Source organism: Meriones unguiculatus, chromosome 20 (genome assembly GCF_030254825.1).
Source record: "Meriones unguiculatus strain TT.TT164.6M chromosome 20, Bangor_MerUng_6.1, whole genome shotgun sequence".
NCBI classification, from domain to species: domain Eukaryota; kingdom Metazoa; phylum Chordata; class Mammalia; order Rodentia; family Muridae; genus Meriones; species Meriones unguiculatus.
In genome coordinates this window covers 29,489,063-29,503,972 of record NC_083367.1, presented here as the reverse complement: position 1 = coordinate 29,503,972, position 14,910 = coordinate 29,489,063, and the positions used below count along the sequence as shown (strand labels likewise).

Genomic DNA, 14,910 nt, shown 5'->3' with positions numbered 1-14,910 from the left:
ACACAGATGCGTGGGCTCTTCCACGGCTTCGTCCAGGAGCATCAGTACTGCTTTGATGTGGGGATAAGGCTCTGTGAGGAGTCTGGGATCTCTCCCAGGTTACTGACTACAGCATAGAATGGGATAATGTTAACGCTGGTTCTATAAATTAAAGTAGTAAATGCCATAATAAACAGTTTGGACTAAAAGATAAAGAGTTCAGCTTTGGGACATGTGGAATTTCCAATAAAGATGTCCCGTACAAAAGAAATTCTCTGGAACTTGTGTTCAGAGTAGCTGTGGGTTGGCTGAGAAGGGGAAAATGGCCCTGGGGACAAATAGGAAGTCAAGACAACATGGGCCAAAGGGTGACTACCAAGGTACACCAAAAATCTTGTATTTTGTTCTGATTTGGTTTTCGTTTGGTTGCTTTAGCAAGAAGTATGGGTAGAAAGGAAGGTTTGATTCAAGAGGTGGAAATGAAGCAAGAGGTAAGACACCTCAAAACCAGAAAAAAAAGGTATTAGGAAAGGTAAATTGAGGCAGGAGAGATGCTGTGACTTCAAGACCAGTCTGGGGGAATGGAGTGAGCATCGGCAGAGCCAGGGGTATATCACAAGACCCTGCTTTGAAACAAGAAGCTGCCACAAAGAAGGAAATACAAAGCTGCCTATTGGCTTGAATAGTTGTAACATCAGTGGTAGTATTTATTGGCCAGAGAAGTTCAAAGGAAAAAAATGGGTAGAGAATAGCACAGTGTTTGAGGAATACATGAAAAGTGAAGAAGTGAAAATAGTGGTTCAACATGTGTTTTGAGAGCTTGGTACATAAATAATTGACTCTGCAGAAATCTTAGGACACATTCATGAAAGTAATTTATATATGTCGCCTTGCCTCAGAAAATTCCAGCTTTAATAACTATTTGTAGTGAAAATTAAGAAAAAGAATAGGACATTACCTAAATAAAGATAACAAAGTTGTGATGTTTTTAAGGAATTTTGTTTCGTGTAAAGCAAGGGAGGTACAGAAAGGTTCAAAATTTAGTTTGCATGGACCCAGTATAAAGAAACAGATTTGCATGATGTAACCAAGGGGTGTTGATTTTCTGTTGTTTAGTGTTTATTCTGTAAAATTGAATTATTAGCACCTTCTCACAAGAGGCCTTTAAAATTTGAATACAAGACTTTTTAAAGGCATTTGTTATCCCAAAATAAAAAAAATAATCTGAAATTTGAATATCCAGTCTGAAATAAAAATATTAAGTGATATTTTAGAATCAAGATGTATACCTTCTTATACCATGGCTACAAATATGTTATTTTCCTCATGTTTCAGTAAGTTATTAATGAAGATATCTGAGAAGACTTATTTTCCAAAAATATAAAACCCCTGTCTTCTCAAGGTGCCTGAAAGCTGACTCTGCATTATCCTCTCTTTTTTATTTCTTGTCATTATCAATGTCATTCATATTGTGTGTTAACATAGATAATATTTTGGCCCATGTTTGTTTTCAGGAGCATTCTAATATTTTATGGGTCTTTATAATAACCAATATGACTGGACTGACTTGGTCACTTTTTCCCCCACAGCAGTAAAATTTGTTTTTTCTATTAACCATTTTTTTCTTTTTTTTTAATTTAGTACAATTTATTCACTTTGTATCCCAGCTGTAGCTCTCTTTCCCATTCCCTCCCAATCTCACCCTTCCCCCCTCATCTCCTTCCATGCCCCTCTCAAAGTCCATTGACAGGGGAAGTCCTCCTCCCCTTCCATCTGACCCTAGCCTATCAAGTCTCATCAAGACTTGCTGCATTGTCTACCTCTGTGGCCTGGTAAGGCTACTCCCCCCTCAGGTGGAGTGTACCCCATTTTTTTAATGGGTTTACTTGTTTCATTGGTGCATAACTTCTTGAGTTCTTTATATATTCTTGATATTAGCCCTCAGTCAGATGTAGGTTTGGTGAGGATCTTTTCCCAGTCTGTGGGCTGTCATTTTGTTCTGATGACAGTGTTCTTTGCTTTACAGAAGCTTTTCAGTTTCATGAGGTCCCATTTATTGCCTGTTGATCTTAGAGCCTGTGCTGTTGGTACTCTGTTCTGTACAGGAAGTTGTCTCCTGTGCCAATGAGTTCAAGACACTCACCCACTTTTTCTTCTAACAGATTTAGTGTGTCTGGTTTTATGTTGAGGTCTTTGATCCACTTGAACTTGAGTTTTGTGCAGAGTTATAAATGTGTGTCTATTTACATTTTTCTACATATAGACATCCAGTTAGATCAGCATAATTTGTGAAAGATGCTATCTTTTTTCCATTATATGGTTTTGCCTTCTTTGTAAAAAATTAAGTTTCCATAGGTGTGTGGGTTTATTTCTGGGTCTTCGATTCCATTGATCCATCATTCTATTTCTATGCCAGTTCCAAGCAGGTTTTTTTTTTTTTAATATGGAATGCTTCACAAATTTGCATGTCATTCTTGCACAGGGGCCCTGCTAATCTTTTTTGAATAGTTCCAGTTTTAGTATATGTGCTGCTAAAGCGAGCACTCCATGAAGTTTTTATTACTGTTGTTCTATAGTACAGTTTGAGATCAGGGATGGAGATACCTTCAGATAATCTATTGTTATACAGGATTGTTTTTATCAATTCTGGGTTTTTTGTTTTTCCATATGAAGTTGAGAATTGTTCTTTCATGATCTGTAAAGAATTGCATTGGTATGTTGATGAGAACTGTATTGAATCCATAGATTGTGTTTGGCAGGATGGCCATTTTCACTGTTAATCCTACAAATCCACGAGCTTGGGAGATCTTTCCATATTCTGATATCTTCTTCAATTTCTTTTTTTTAATCACAGTAAAAAAACTATGGTATGATGTTCAGAGCATAATGTGCTATTGCGATGAAGGTTATTTTCATAGTAGATTTAACATGCACCTTCTTTTCTACAGCCACTTTGTGCTAAACCATTCAAACAAGAACCAAATAAAATCTAAATAAAATCTAAATAAAAATAAAATACTAAACAGGTATTTTTAGTGCCACTCAGTTAGGTTCTCCTCCTGTACAGGTTAAAGGGAAGACTTAAGTTGTGGACATTTAAGATCTTGAAGATTTAAGTTTCAGCTTGAAATAGGCTCCATAGTGACAACAAGACTTTCTTTAAGTTGCTTTCCATTTGTAAGATAGCATGGGGGCTTCAAAGATGGCTCAGGGCTCATAAGTGCTGTCCAGTCTTCCGAGGCCCAAGATTTGATTCCTAGCACCCATATGGTGAAGCACAAATCCTGCAATTCTAGTTCTTTCAGCTCTGATACCCTTTTCTGGCCTACGAGGACATGAAGCATGCATATCATTCAGGCAAAACACCTATATACATAAAATTAAGCAATTACATTAAAATTTTACATGAAGCAAAATCCCCGACATGAAACATTTTCTGAGTAATTTACTCGAAAAACTAAAAATGTAAATGAGTTCAACTACTAAAAAAAATAGTATTAAGACTCAAAATGTAAAATATATCAACAAACTAAGAATATAACAATTATTATTATATTGTGTATTTATTTATAATTATAACTGAAACAGTTTTTGTACTATGCTATTGATTGTTGTTGTCATTAAATTATTACCTCCATATTTAAAATGATACAACACACAGTCTTATAAAAATGAAATCATTTATATAGTTCTAAAATTATTCATATTAACGAATCTTTGAGAAATTAACAAAAATCTAGTTTATAGATAATAAAATCAATAATGTTACTAATTTGATATTCAAAAAATGCTAATTTTATGTACAAAATATTTTTAAGTTAATCAAGTTAGCTATAGATATAAGGGTGTATAAATAACTGACTCTGCACACATCGGAACATCTACTTTTTATTCAATTAAAGGGACATACCTCTGTGCCAGGTTTACTATTCTGAATGTATCACCTAGCATAGCCCCACAAGGGATAGGAGTTTTACAAACATTTGTATTCATCAGTCAACGAACCTCTATTGGATTCTTAGTGTGTAACCTAATCTACTTTGCACAGCGGCAGGCAAATTTACAAGACATTGCCTATTCCCTTCTTAGAGATTACAGTGAACCGAGAGACAAGGTCTCCTGCATAAAGTTATTAGGGCTCATTAGAGAGGGAGTATCTTGAGAAAATAGTGGAGGATGATAAATATGTGGTTAGGTGTCAACAGCTGCACCAACACAGAGCCAGACAATGGTGTTACATTTCATCACCGGTAGTCCAGAGGAGGTCTCAAACTCCTGTATCCAAAACAGTGGTGTCCGTCTTACACAACTATTTGCAGGGCTAAGGCAATTCCAACCTTGAAGTAGAGATGACCAGATCCTCCACTCATGCCCCAACATGCTTCTTTGCTAATGATACCCAAAGTCTTGATTGAGACGAACAGGTGTCATTGGACTCACTTTGTTGCTTGTCTGCACCATCTATGAGGTTACAGGGCTTTCTGATATCTTTAATACTGACACAATAGCTAATTATATAAGTGAAATGAAAGACTATCCCATTGTCCTTGCAGAGTATTGAGAAGAATCTAGTGAGCCCTGTAGCTAGCTGCCCAGGGCTTTCTCCGAGAAAGGGACAAGAGTTCCAGGAAGCAAATAATAAACAAAGAAATTACTGACTTTTCATGAGCGGATTTATTGTTAAAATTCAAAAACACTTTTATGTGAAATTTGATGAGACAACCACAAGGGATTAGAGATAAAACAAGCACAAATTACAGTATGGAGAATATAATTTTTATATTCCAATGAAATTGCTTTATATACAAAATGATTCTGCTTAAAGCAAAGTGCCGGAGAGAAGTGTTTGTTTGCTTAATCTAAACCAGTAATTTTCCAATAATGCTCTATAGTGAAACTTCCAGAGTAGCACAAATGTCTGCTAGAAATAGAATTCCCAAACATATCATGACTATTTTAAAAATAAAAACCGAAAAAATGCACAATACAACACACAGCTCATGTTCACACACAGAAGCAGCTGTAGTACTTACTCGTCCTGGATCCCAATTCAGGGTTTTTTATTTTGTTTTGTTTTGCTTTTTCTGCAGATGATATAAATGGTTTCTTTTGCCATGTCTGGGTATCTGAAATTCTTTCCAGAGTAGAATTCATTAAGACTTTTCTAACTTTACACCACAATTTTTAACTGTTTATGCATGTCTATGCCTATCCTAGAGTAAAAGGAATGAGTAAAAGGAAATCCATTTGGTAATTCATTGTTATGCAACTAAAATTCTTCAAATATATGTGATCCAGAGTCTTGACATAAATTACTAGACATTATATATAAGTTCTGCTTTCAAATTTTCATTTTCATTGGCACAGTCTCATGCTTCTCGTCTGTATTTTCCGTGAGATCTATAAACATTTTGCTGGGACACAGGGATACAAGGTCCCGCGTAGCATAGGCTATACTCAAAGAGTCTATAGCAAAGGATGGGGCCTGGAACTTCTGATCCTCCTGCCTCTGCCTCCTGAGTGCTGAGCTTACAAGCATGCACCACCTAGATGGGCAAATACGTCCTGGAATCAAACCCAGGGCCTATATGAGCAAGGCAGAACTCTGTCACCCACCAAGTTACACCTCCTGTCCCTAAGATCAGTAAATCTAAATTAATAAAGGAGAATTAGAGAAGTACTTTGTCAGTAATGAAGAAAGTTAAGATATAGACGATCCAGAAATGTTATCAGCACACAAAAGAAAGTATGTGCTGGTAAAGCAGACTGTAGGTTCTTGTTTCTTTGGCTCTTAGAAAGAGCTTGCTTGTACTCTATTCTAAAAGACTGTGCTAGTCTTAAGTGTGTACCAGAATGAAGCTTTATGCTAACCCCATTTCTGTTTTGCTGTCCGCTCTGATAACGTTGCTCTAAATCATGACAGACCCTGAGAGAACTAACCATCACCATTGAGTTCCTGCTCTTTTTGCTGCGTAGCCCATGTCCCACTGTGTGCTTGGATACCTTGTCTTCCCATGACAGTCTGTTTCCTAGTTTACTTTCTTTCTCTGTTACAGTAACATCATGTGCCCATTTCCCTCCCAATCATTAATACTTCACGTGGATGGTATATTTTACATGTCAGCAGTTTGGTGTACAATTAGAAAATGACTCTCAAAACTCCTGAATACTAGAAGACAACCATTTTATTTATGCAAGGATTTGGAGCTAAGATATATAGGAAGGTCTCATTCAGCTTGTGAACCATCATTGTCTGTGGACTCGATACCAGCTTGGACTGACACAGTAGTTGAACATAAGATTCTTTAAAAATTCTTAATGTATGAGTTTTATGTGCTCTTGGGCACATTTCCACACCAGATGCTTAGGCTAGGTCCCAGATGCTTCCTGGGGCTCCTGTTAATCTTGTCATGTTCCAGTATACTACGTTTTTTAGCCAGCAGCAGGTTTCCAAGAGGCTGACAACAGAAGCTTCTTGCTCTGCAATACTCTGACTAAATATCACTTTCTCTGTATGATACTGTACTGCTTCTTCCATGAGGGAACATGTGCCCACTGATGTTCCCAGGCTTAGAGTATCCTCTGTGTTCTTCTCTTACCCTTCATCTCTCCCTCTAAATATGAAAGCTATCATCTTCTGTAATTATGTAATTATTTTTTGTTTTTGATTGTTCCTCAGGGAGCCCTTCCTGATTGCAAGTATTCCAAATGCATCTAAGAAACTGATTGTGTAAAAAGTATCAGAGACAGTGGTCATCTTCTACAAAGAAAACTGACACCCAGCCTCTGTGACACACACCCATACACACAGATAGAGACAGAGACAGACAGACAAATAGACAGACAAAAAGACAGAGACATAGAAAAAAAGAGATACAGAGACAGAGAAACAAAGAAACACACACACAGAGATATTAAGAGTGCATTAACTTCAATCTGATTTTCAATCCAAAAAACATCATCATAGAAATATTCGGATTAGTGATGGACCAAGTATGTAGACACTGCAGTCTAGAAAATACCACAAAAGCCAAACAGATTTACCCCTCCATTGAGAAATGAGGTGCTACGGTGTGAACACTTAAAATAACTTGAATGAAATGTACTCTTATTTCTGATCTTTCAGATGCGAGATTGATGAAGGTAGTTGGATAGGGTGGGTCGGTAGGAGACCATCTTCAGCAGAGCAGTTAGGACAACAATGGCAGACCACTCATGTTATCCCTGAGCTATGGGATGAAGCTGTGCAGGTTTTGAGAGTTCCAGCTGCCCATATGTCTTTAGCTTCTTAGGTCGCCTTCAGTTCGCATGCTTCATCTTCTAGCCTTCCACTGAGTCTGGTACCAGCAGTTGAACTTCTGAAAAATGCGTTTCTGTGGAGAAAAGTGGAACTGCTTTCTTTTTCTTAGCATTAAATTAAACTTAATCCTAGTATATTTGTGCACACACTAACTATGTACATGATTTGTATTAAGAATAAGCATGCTAATAATTGAGAAGCAAATAAGTAACTCAGCATAGGGAAGTGACTAGTGGATTAATATTTTATTTTATCTTTATTATTTTCACCCACTTTTCCTCATTATTTACATTATCATAAGTATTTTTGTGGCCACTGCTGTGGTTTGAATAGGGCTGCCCCCCCCCCATAGGTTAATATATCAATACTTCACTCTAAGTCAGTGGAATTGTTTGGGAAGGATAAGTAGTGTTGCCTTCTTGGCAGAGGTGTGTATTGGGGGTAAGCCTTGAGGTTTCAAAAGCCCATGTATTCCTAGCTAGTTCTCTCTTTTTAGCTTCCTCTGCTTCCCTCTGTATGTTTGCTGTCATCTCATAATGTAAGCTCTCGTTGCCACTCAAGCACCTTGCCTGTCTGCTCAGCTGTTGCCATGCTTCCCATGACCATGATCATGGACTCTAACCCTCTGGAACTGTGAGCCAAATAAACTCCAAAAAATTCTTTCTCAGTTGCCTTGATCATGATGTCTCTTCCCAAACATATACATATATATACATACATATATATATAAAGTTTATATACCCTGTTTATATACACTGTATATGTATGTATATGTAATATATATATATATATATATACTGCATATACATACACATATATGTGTATATATACAGAGAGAGAGAAAATTTGTATATCTATAAAAATGATATTTCTGGCATAAGTACTCAGCACAATGTAGTCCTCAGTAGTTGTAGCTGAGCCACCTCTTCAACAAGAGGAGTAACATTCTAAGCTTGGCTGGTTAAGGTAGATTTCACTATAAGCTATCCAGTTCAGGGCTTGACCTATTTATGCAACATTTTACTACATAATTAAAGTATTTTGGTTATCTAAGAAAAAAATCTTAATGCATAGAAATCAGAGATAAAAAAAATGTAAGTTGACATTTTTCAGAGCTGTAGATGTATCTATATTTTAACTAGGAGGTACAAAGACAGGGTATCTCTTGAAGCGCTTTCATTAACTACATTTGACACTAGCAGTGGGCACAGTGTCCATTGCGCAGTGCTGAGACAGGTACTAGTTGCACTAAAGGTTGCTTGAAATGTGAGCAATTATGAATCATATATGAAGTGAATTATATTTCAGTATGAAGGATTTCTGAAACACCCAACCATGCTATGAATATCTAATTAGTGATGTGGACGATGAGTGTCTCTTTTTAGACATTGTTTATTTATTGCACAGTTAGAATTCCTCTATTTATGAAGAAATGTTTGAAATCACTGTTATTTATTTCCTGGGCAGATTCTAAACCTGTCAGCCTGCTTTCTCTTGAAATTAAAATCCTTTGTCATTAGGATTTCAGGTAAAACCCTGCTTGTGGAATTTAGTCATTCCAAAAGGATGCATATTTTATCATGACTGGAGGGTTATATGGCAGCTACTTAGTAAAGTAAGGACATGGATGGATTCCAACAATATTTGAAGTTATACAGTGGATGAAAGTATCCAAAGTACATGAATAAATCAATGACATCTTTCTATTTCTCTGTCACCTCTGAGAAGCTCAACTATACTTAGTACTGGTTACATATGAGTGTGTTTAAGATAAAGCATCCATTGAGGTTCTGTTCCCCTCGCACCTCACTGTAGATGAGTTATGGCGACCTTGGTGCCTTCACATGCCACACAAGGCAAGGCACCCAGCAAAGACAAAGTCATTGACTTCATCTTGTTACCTCTTTGAGAAACACAGAGGGAAATATTTTAAAATCTTCAGACCCCAACTCAGAAGAAAAAACTTTTTATTACAATTCATCATTTCCATCAGAGACTCTAATAGATCTCCCAGGACGGTTTCTTAATATAGAAGGGATCTGTAGTCTTTCTGAAACCTGAGAAGAAAGGTGAGAGGAAGAAAACTTGGGAAGGAGCCAGAGGAGAAAGAAGAGAAGGAAGGGAAGTGGAAACAATCATTAAGACTAGAGATGTATCAGGACTATGGCTCAGTGTTATGACGTTGTGTGGAGACAGGAATGGGTCGTTTTGTCATGTGACGCTCTGTCCCTTCTCCTCTTCTCTCCTTCTTTTCCTCCCTTCTTCTCTTTCTCTCTCCCATAAAGCAATCGACTTATCATTGTGCCCAAACTTGATTAGATTTATAGTTTGTTTATCTGAGAGCTCAATGCTTTATTACATCCAGAAGCCCAAATACGTGCACCTCCACAACCCAGCTGAATAAAACAAACTCATTTTGATCTTTGTGTACAAAGCCATCAGCACTGGTTCAAAGTGTAGCGCAGCCAGTTCTGGACAGCAGATGCCGAGTTCAGCTCTTCTCCCAGGCCCTTGGTTTCAATTAGGCTGTCTGCCAAGCAGCCCATGTGCCTCCGTGTGCTGAAACGTTTCTTTGAGGCAGCTTTTTTAAATTAGGAAATAAAGACTTCCCATGTGATTTGCTATATATACAATTTATGACAATTGATTTTTATAGTTAAAATACGTACATTTTTAACATATTTCTCTTTCTGCAAAATAGAAGCTTTCTAACAAGAGAAGAGAATTAGCAAAATGTAAATACTGCATTTCATTTATTCATCCTACTCTGAAAGGTACTCAAATATACCTTAAAATGATACTGAGGCCCACTTAGTTTCCAAAATAAATCATTCCTTTGTCTTAAAATGACAAAAAAGGACTTTGGAACATAAAAACGTATTTTCTAACTTCTAGGAACTGGAAGGAGGGGAAAAATAAGTGTGACTCAAAAAGAAGCAGAACTCAGCACGTGGTTGGCCTGTCCCTCCAGCAGATGTCTTCCTTGCTTCCACTGTCCTGTGAGCCTTCTACCCCCAGCACTCTCAAATGCTACCTCTGGTATTGGCAGGAGACATAACAAATCCCAAAGGTCAGCTTCTAACGTCTAGTTGTTCCCAAACAGTGGATATCTGAAGTTTCAAAGGCCCATACGGCATGTTAATAGACTTCTCATCAAAGACCACAATGCCTGGCAAAAAAAAAAAAAAAAAAAAAAAAATCTATAAGCCATTAAAAAGTAATCTCTGTTGCTTCAAACTATTCCCAGGATCCCCCTGTTGGTACTTAGAAAAAGAATAGCCAAGTCTTGTGAGTCCCAGTTGAGCCACACTCTTCCCATAGGCTGTCTAAGACATGTATAACCTAAAATGCATTAGCTCTTACGTCACTTTACAAACATTCATGAGAGCGTTGTGTATGTCCCAACAGACTCCTACGTAGGCATTGAATGACTTCAGGAGCACCTCAGCTCTAAAGACATGGCCTCAGATTGGCCACCACTCTGCAGTTGGTAACTACTTCTATGACCAAATAGAAATCAACAGGAAACAATCACTAGCAACGGATTGGATGCCACCCAGCTGTCAGTGACCACTGCTTGTAAGTAACAAGCATGATATGGGCGAGAAGGTCCAGGGTCAGGCAGGGTCACAGACACCTGAGGCACAAATGCACTTGGATATAGTTGAGAAGGCATCAAGTTCAAATAGACAATTACTAGTATTAATGCTAGTCCGTAATCTTAGTGGCATAATACGAGAAAAAAAAGTAAAATAACTGCACAAAAATATAACACATAGAAGAATGAAGATGTGGCTCAGCAGTTAACACTGCTGTCAACTCTTCCAGAGAGCCAGGCTTTGATTTCTAGAATCCAAACGATGGCTCACAACAGTCTGTAACTCCAGCTACACAGGATCTAAAACTCTCTCTGGCCTCTGAGGCACATGCTACATAGACATACATGTAAGCAAAACACCCATACACTTAAAATAAAAATAAAGAAATCACACGTGTGTGTGTGTGTGTATCTGTCTTTCTCTCTACCTCTGTCTCTCTGTCTGTCTCTGTCTCTGTCTCTCTGTCTCTCTTTCTCTCTGTATGTGTGTGATTGGTTTGGGGTGGAATCATATCACTGTAATATAATGTCTGCTATGAGTGGATATCCATTGACTTGGAGCAAATTCTTAGGTAATTTTTATGACTTCCTGTCAGCCATGTTTTTCAGTAAATTTTTCTGAGAAGTAGATATTTTGGGAAGCAACAAACCATCATTAAATAGTGTAGAGTTAATTTCTTAAAGAGGGCTTAATAGCTGACATGAGTTCATGCAAACATCAGATGTGCTTTTCTTGCCTCGAGAACTCGGTTTTTACCGTGTGCAGCTAATCACTTGCAAACATAGCTGCACAGCCATTAATATTCATAAGATTGAAAGAACTGGCCGTGCAGTAAAGCATCATACTTCTTTATTTTTACTGGGACTCTATAAGGATGGAGGAATCACTTGCGTATACACACATTTTTTTTTCTGTAGACATTCAAATCCATTTGCCAGCAATTTCTATTTCAAACAAATACTGCATCTCCAAAAATGTAACTGATTGCTATTACTCCCAAGGCTTACTTCCAAGTTCTGGGCTCAAAACCATTAACACTAATACTAATGGCACGTTCTTTTTCAAAACTTTTTGTTACAATAAGTAAAATTATTTATTACAATTTATTCACTTTGTATCCTGGCTGTGGATCACTCCCTCATCTCCTCCCAATCCCACCCTCCCTCCCTCCTCTCCCCCTATGCTCCATCCCTGGTCCCCTGTTATCACAGTTTTTTTTTTTAATTCATTTATTTTTTTATGAATTACAGCGTATTCACTTTGTGTCCCAGCTGTAGCCCCCCCATGCCCTTCCAATCCCACTCTCCCTTTCTCATCTCCTCCCATACCCCTCCCCAAGTCTACTGATAGGGGAGGTTCTCCACTCTCTCTGACCCTAGCCTATCAGGTCTATTCAGGACTGGCTGCACTGTCTTCCTCTGTGGCCTGGCAAGACTGCACCCCTCCCCCCATCAGGGGGAGGTGATCAAAGAGCCAGCCACTGAGTTCATGTTTAAGACAGTCTCTCTTCCCCTTACTCTAGGGACTCCACTTGGACACAGCTGCCAGGGGCTACATCTGTGCAGGGGTTCTAGGTTATCTCCACGCATGGTCCTTGGTTGGAGTATCAGTCTCAGAAAAGACTTCTGGGCCCAGATTTCTTGGTTCTTTTGATTTCCTTGTGGAGCTCCTATCCCCTCCAGGTCTTGCTATCTCCCCTTCTTTCATAAGATTCCCTCCACTCTGCCCAAAGTTTGGCTATGAGTCTTAGCCTCTGCTTTGATACCCTGCTGTGTGGTCTTTCAGAGGCCCTCTGTGGTAGGCTCCTATCCTGTACCCTGTTTTCTCCCTCTTCTGATGTCCATCCCTTTTGCCTTTCTGAATGAGGATTGATCATCTTATCCAGGGTCCTCCTTCTTGCTTAGCTTCTTTAGGTGTACAGATTTTAGTACGTGTATCCTATATTATATGTCTAATATCCACATATAAGTGAGTATACACCATGTGTTTAAGAGTTCTCTTCAACAATGCAGCAAGTCCTGGTAAGACCTGATAAGCTAGGGTCAGGTAGAAGGGGAGGAGGACCTCCCCTATTAGTGGACTTGGAGAGGGACATGGGAGGAGAAGAAGGAGGGAGATTGGGATTGGGAGGGAATGAGGGAGGGGGCTACAGCTGGGATACAAAGGGAATAAACTATAATTAATATAAAAAAATAAATGTTATCACATGTTGCAGTTTCTAAATAATTAGGACTTGCCTTTTAAATGTTACATGTCTTTTTATATCTTAAATTGGTAAATCATTTTGTTTCACAACTGATGCTATAAACATTAAGGGAACACAGTGTATCAGCATGTGTTGAATTCATGTACATTTCTGCAAAAAAGAAAGAATCACTGTGGAAGATGGTTGCAAAGACTGTAAGAGCCAGAGGAAGAGGGCATTCATTGTAAAAAGTAATTTTTATTTTTATGGGTATGAGTGTTGTACCTGCATGCATTTAGCTGGTAAACACCAAGGTGCCTGGCGCTAAAAAATAAAAAATAAAATAAAATAAAAAGAGTTCTCTTCAATGACTTTCTGTCTAGGATGTCACTTGCAGGGTGTCCTATAGGCCTTCTATGTCTCTCTTTCTCATTTCCACAGAGAAAATTTTAGATTTCCTTAGTTGATCTGAAATATTTTTTTCTCTTCATTCTAAGTGTTTCTTGTGTCAAATCTCCTCATAAATTTCTTGACCTTAAACATTGTCTGTTTGGAAAAGGACTTTGTATCCTATCGTGTCACTAAAAAAATATAAATTAAAACTTGCCTTTAAAGTTTCAATGTCATTGTTAAATATGATACATTTCAATTTTTCTTAACTGTTACAGTACTATTACAGTACAGTACTATATGTTACAGTACTATTAGGGGAATAGCTGGATGGCAGAAACATTTGTAACTACAAAATTATCAAAACTACAGTGATGTACAGTCACGCCAGTTCTGTATAGATTCACTTTTAGTCCCCTCAGCTTCAAAGCTGGTAGCCTCATTTCTGTTTTCAGAATGTACATGCCCTCTCTGCTACACACAAGCCAAAGTGTAAGCGATGTTTCTCCTTTAACTTGGTCTACTCTAGAGCTGTTCTCCCAGTTACAGTGGGGCTACTTCCTGATAAGCCTAGCCTAAATTGAAAATGCACTGAATATACTCTCATCATAGCTTAGCAAAGCAGTACAGTGTACACAGTCCTCATTGCTACCCTCATAGTGGACCCACATTTCATATATAAAATATGTAAACAAGCTTATAATGCAGTCCTCTTTATTATTTATGTTTGTTTGTTGAGATAGGGTCTCACTATGTAGTCCTGGCTGGCCTAGAAATCTCTAGGGAGACTGGGCTGTATGTGAACTTGAAGTTATCATTTTATATCTGATTCTCAGTTATAGGGTTAAAATATCAGCACCGTTTCCACTTTTCAATTGTTTTTTCTAGGAATTTATAAGTTAATTATTTCTTGGGGCATATATTTGTCCCCACACACTAAATATAATATATAATAACAACATAATAATTATTAATACTGAGTAACAGCCTTGTTAAAATGTATTTTGAATATTCATTATTATAACTTTTCGCGTGTAACTCAATGTGATGTGGAAGACATAGAGAAACCATCCATAACATGATGCTTGTTTAGAAAATTCACACCAATTCAGAGATATGTACATGAAGCCATTCGAAGGCTAAAAATGACAACCAGTTAGCAGCATTGTAGTGAATTTCCCGTGAGAAGGCTTGATGTCGCCAAATGATTTTTACTTGTCATACATTCAGGTCAAATTTTTGCTTTAGATAAAGTGGGTTACATCAGTAGATGAAAAATTAAAACAAATAACACCTGGGGACATCACTCAAGGAGTAAGAGGATTTAGTTCAGAAGCATGAGAAGCTGAGTCCACACCTCAGGCACCTACATTCAGAGCCAGGCTGGGCCTCACATACTTACCTCCCCTCCACCAGGGAGCCAGGGCAGGCAGCTTCTGTGAGTTTGCCAGACAACT

The 14,910-nt window shown here is 38.0% G+C and overlaps 1 non-coding gene across 1 annotated transcript; it reads right to left on the bottom strand.

The window, feature by feature from the left end:
* Positions 1-2,416: 2,416 nt before the first annotated feature.
* On the bottom strand, positions 2,417-2,523 carry LOC132649634 (U6 spliceosomal RNA). The gene has a single exon (XR_009588118.1). It is a non-coding gene; the product is annotated as a U6 spliceosomal RNA (small nuclear RNA).
* Between the last annotated feature and the right edge of the window lie 12,387 nt (positions 2,524-14,910).